Source organism: Salmo salar, unplaced genomic scaffold (assembly GCF_965601325.2).
Source record: "Salmo salar unplaced genomic scaffold, fSalSal1 ptg000519l, whole genome shotgun sequence".
Lineage (NCBI taxonomy): Eukaryota > Metazoa > Chordata > Actinopteri > Salmoniformes > Salmonidae > Salmo > Salmo salar.
Genome location: NW_027675407.1, coordinates 987,001 through 992,374, shown reverse-complemented (window position 1 = coordinate 992,374; position 5,374 = coordinate 987,001). Strand labels below are relative to the sequence as shown.

Below are 5,374 nucleotides of genomic sequence, written 5' to 3'. Positions count from 1 at the left end.
TAAAGTATTACCGCCTCTCTCCTACTATACTAGTATAACATGTTAGTATTATAGTAGTATTACTGCTATAAAGTATTACCGCCTCTCTCCTACTATACTAGTATAACATGTTAGTATTATAGTAGTATTACTGCTATAAAGTATTACCGCCTCTCTCCTACTATACTAGTATAACATGTTAGTATTATAGTAGTATCACTGCTATAAAGTATTACCGCCTCTCTCCTGCTATACTAGTATAACATGTTAGTATTATAGTAGTATTACCGCCTCTCTCCTGCTATACTAGTATAACATGTTAGTATTATAGTAGTATTACCGCCTCGCTCCTGCTATACTAGTATAACATGTTAGTATTATAGTAGTATTACCGCCTCTCTCCTACTATACTAGTATAACATGTTAGTATTATAGTAGTATTACTGCTATAAAGTATTACCGCCTCTCTCCTGCTATACTAGTATAACATGTTAGTATTATAGTAGTATTACTGCTATAAAGTATTGCCACCTCTCTCCTGCTATACCAGTATATCATGTTAGTATTATAGTAGTATTACTGCTATACCAGTATAACATGTTAGTATTATAGTAGTATTACTGCTATAAAGTATTACCGCCTCTCTCCTGCTATACTAGTATAACATGTTAGTATTATAGTAGTATCACTGCTATAAAGTATTACCGCCTCTCTCCTACTATACTAGTATAACATGTTAGTATTATAGTAGTATTACTGCTATAAAGTATTACCACCTCTCTCCTACTATACTAGTATAACATGTTAGTATTATAGTAGTATTACTGCTATAAAGTATTACCACCTCTCTCCTGCTATACTAGTATAACATGTTAGTATTATAGTAGTATTACTGCTATAAAGTATTACCACCTCTCTCCTCCTCCTTTCCTGCTCGCGGCGTCTCGCCAGCTCCCTCTGCTGGTCCATGGCGTTCTGCTGCGGCCGAGGGTGTGGCCTGTTGAGTGGGAGGGGCCTGTGGGGAGTCGGCGGGAGGGGTTGAGGCGAAAGTTGCTCCTGGCGACGGCGAGTGTCCTCCTGGACACGCCCCCTCCCCTGCTGCTCCACAGAGTCCTCGTCGTCAAGGCTACTGGAGAAGAGAAAGTGGAGTGTCAGAGGGGGATGAGCTTAGATGGGGTGCTAGAATGAGCTTCTCCCTTTATCCATCCTTCCCTTTTTCTCACCATAGTTTCTACCTCGGCTGAGAGGTCTTCTCCCTCTCCTCCTCCTCCTCCTCCCTTTCCCTCCCTCCATCCTTCCCTCTTACCGTAGTTTCTCCTGCTCTCTCCTGGCCTGTGCTTTTAGCTGTTTCTCTCTCTCCTTCTCTCGGGCGACGCGACGGACCTGTTCGAAGCTGTCGCTAGAGGAGCGGACAGCGGAGGCGGGGGTGGACTGAGAACGCTGGGCCAAGAACCCATGTTCTTTAACTTCACATCCTGGGAGGGGAGGGAGAAAGTGTAGTGGGAGGGGGAAGAGTGCCACACAGACATTTCGTTAACACCCACTTTTTAAAGACATTTCACCTCCATTTTAATAACACTGCCTTACAGGAGAAGTTATTCTTTTTTTTTACAACTAAATCTATTTTATTTATGTAAGTTGAATTTCATAGTAAGGGTCCAGACACTTTTTTTTTTGTGATTTCACATGCTTTTGAGAAACTTACCCCAACCAGCAAATCATGTTTTTGGGAAACCCGAGCAAATCACATCCTCATTTTGTAGTTTTGTTTCGTTTAAAGCCTATTTATTTTTGTTACAAGCCGTGTTTCGTTAAAGCCTGTGTAAAGTTAATTTGTTTCAATGTACCGGTAGGCACCTGCGGCTTATAGACATGTGCGACTTATTTATGTTCAAAATAATACTTTTTTTTTAAATTCAGTGGGTTCGGCTTATATTCAGGTGCGCTTAATAGTCCGGGAAATTACGCCAGTTGTTCTGTATAGACGCATAAACACTCCCGTCTACAGACTTCCTTTGGACGACCGATATCTAATGAGGCTTTGGCTAGTTGTTCTGGACGACCGATATCTAATGAGGCTTTGGCTAGTTGTTCTGGACGACCGATATCTAATGAGGCTTTGGCTAGTTGTTCTGGACGACCGATATCTAATGAGGCTTTGGCTAGTTGTTCTGGACGACCGATATCTAATGAGGCTTTGGCTAGTTGTTCTGGACGACCGATATCTAATGAGGCTTTGGCTAGTTGTTCTGGACGACCGATATCTAATGAGGCTTTGGCTAGTTGTCCTGGACGACCGATATCTAATGAGGCTTTGGCTAGTTGTTCTGGACGACCGATATCTAATGAGGCTTTGGCCCCTGAAAAAGGGGAGAAATAATCACGAGAGTGATACGGTATTATTTCCTCACTGAGAACTTTTACTGCAAATCATTTTACCAAAGTAACACATTTTACAAAACAACAGATCTACAGGAAAGAGCTAGTGTTGTAGGGTACAAGGCTTATTCAAGTCACAACAGTATACACTGTAATTCACTGAAACATACACTCATTTCAATATAACTGTCAAGCACAAAGCTTTAACTCAGTAAACCATAACTCAATTTATCAACAGTCAATAAAGTGTTTGAAAAACCATTATACAAATAACACCGCAAAATATCTTATTAAAACCTCTTGAGGATACCCTAGGATAGGGGGCGCCACAGCGCATTTTGAAAAAAAATCGTTCCCATTTTCAACGGCCTACTAATCAAACTCAGAAGATAGGGCATGCATATACTTATTATATATGGATAGAAAACACTCTAAAGTTTCTAAAACTGTTTGAATGGTGTCTGTGAGTATAACAGAACTCATTTGGCAGGCAAAACCCTGAGACATTTTCTGACAGGAAGTGGATACCTGATGTGTTGTATTGACTTTAAACCTATCCCATTGAAAAACACAGGGGTTTAGGAATATTTTGGCACTTCCTATTGCTTCCACTAGATGTCGCCAGTCCTTTCACAGTGGTTTGAGCCTTATAGAGTCAAAACTCAGTGAATGACAGGAGTTTGAAATTGGTCACAGGGGATGGGCCATCACCATTATGACGCCGGCGGCCATGTCTGCCCCCACCTTTGGAAACGGTTTTAAAGGCAATGAAATCATCCCCCTCGAATCTTATTGGCTCTCTTGGTGTTAGAGGCCCTGAACATTTATTTTATACAACGTTTGACATGTTTGAACGAACCTACATGCGCGAGGATTGCTTTCAGTATGAAGTGCAGAGCTGCGTTTGGAGAGAGCCATAGGACGCGCTACCAACATCAGGCTAATGGAACGTGAAGTATGGACTTTTTGACCGAAAATACATCTGTTGTGGACCTGGGATGCTTTCTGATGAAGACAACTAAAGGTAGGCGATTATTGACAATATTATTGAAGATGAGATGGTTCATACTGTTGCGTCCAAGATGGCGCCGAGCACTGTATATTAGCTGATTTTCTGAGTATCGCATCTCCTTTTATCGCAAAGTGTGATTACCCAGTAAAGTTAATTTAAAATCTGGTATGACGGGTGTTCTCAAGAGATATTCATCTATAAATGTTAGATTGACAATATACATTTAAAAAATCGTTATAGTATAGCAATTTATTGAAACGTAGCATTGTTTACCGGGACGCTTTTGAGGGGAAATTAGGTAGTCAACGTCAGACAGAGATGTAAAATGCTGTTTTTATATATAAATATGACCTTTATTGAACAAAAGAATGCATGCATTGTATAACATGATGTCCTAGGGGTGCCATCTGATGAAGTTTGTAAAAGGTTAGTGCTACATTTAGCTGTTTATTGATAATATGTGATGGAAGTGGTTGGTCGGAAAATGGCTATGAAGCTGCTTTTTACGATGGACTCATCTAATATAATCTAATGATTTGCTTTTCCTGTAAAACCTTTTTGAAATCGGACGACGTGGGTCGATTCAGGAGAGGTGTATCTATAAAAAAAAAATATATATATTTTTTATTTTTGTAAAAAATTATGATAATTTTTTAATGCTAATTGGCGATATGATTTTTCGCTGGATTTTGATCCCGCTAACGGGATCAGATGCTCAAGAGGTTTTAATAACAACGCACATGTTCATTGACGATCGACATAAAATGGCAGCTACTCTCAGTACGAAGCCTTCGCTGCAACCGAGCAGGGCTCATATTACTCTCTGCAAACTGAACTCTAACTTCCTCAAGATGTTACTAAGACACAGCTTAAACACTCTTGACATGTTAGCGAGTTATTACATTTAAATGACTCTGTTTTATCATCAATAACGTACCTGGAAAAGGGGAGAAATAATCCCGAGTGTGATACGGTATTGTTTCCTCACTGAGAACTTTTACTGTAATGAGGAAAAGACCACGATTTCCCCGCGAACTTGGCTGGAGACCAGAGCAATCGATCTCAGGCTCATAGATTAAAGAGCATTTAGTAGATCACAGATTAACACTTTTCCCCTTCAATTTGGCACCACAAAATAAAGTAATCAATATAACGGTTTACACATTCCTTTTAAAATTCTTACCTTTTGTACGCTTGATGGATTTTTTACTTTTTAACACAATTATATGAATGTTATCCATCTCTATCAACTAATACAGAATGCATGATATTTTTAACCTTAGATGTTTTAAGATCCTCACATACTATGAACTTACTAATACTTTTTAATGTATAACAGGCTATGAGTATTTCCTGTAACCTGTCACATATACAGGGGGTACCAGGTAGTAATGAGGCTATATACAGGGGGTACCAGGTAGTAATGAGGCTATATACAGGGGGTACCAGGTAGTAATGAGGCTATATACAGGGGGTACCAGGTAGTAATGAGGCTATATACAGGGGGTACCAGGTAGTAATGAGGCTATATACAGGGGGTACCAGGTAGTAATGAGGCTATATACAGGGGGTACCAGGTAGTAATGAGGCTATATACAGGGGGTACCAGGTAGTAATGAGGCTATATACAGGGGGTACCAGGTAGTAATGAGGCTATATACAGGGGGTACCAGGTAGTAATGAGGCTATATACAGGGGGTACCAGGTAGTAATGAGGCTATATACAGGGGGTACCAGGTAGTAATGAGGCTATATACAGGGGGTACCAGGTAGTAATGAGGCTATATACAGGGGGTACCGGGTAGTAATGAGGCTATATACAGGGGGTACCGGGTAGTAATGAGGCTATATACAGGGGGTACCAGGTAGTAATGAGGCTATATACAGGGGGTACCAGGTAGTAATGAGGCTATATACAGGGGGTACCGGGTAGTAATGAGGTTATATACAGGGGGTACCAGGTAGTAATGAGGCTATATACAGGGGGTACCGGGTAGTAATGAG

The 5,374-nt window shown here is 40.5% G+C and overlaps 1 long non-coding RNA gene across 2 annotated transcripts; it reads right to left on the bottom strand.

The window, feature by feature from the left end:
• Window positions 1–868: 868 nt before the first annotated feature.
• On the bottom strand, window positions 869–4,407 carry LOC145876220 (uncharacterized). Of its 2 annotated transcripts, none has more exons than XR_014391465.1 (3): window positions 4,308–4,407; window positions 1,286–1,454; window positions 869–1,108 (listed from the first exon to the last, which is right to left on the bottom strand). It is a non-coding gene; the product is annotated as an uncharacterized LOC145876220 (long non-coding RNA). The 2 variants fall into 2 exon arrangements; XR_014391466.1 differs by having other exon boundaries at window positions 869–1,105.
• Window positions 4,408–5,374: the final 967 nt, after the last annotated feature.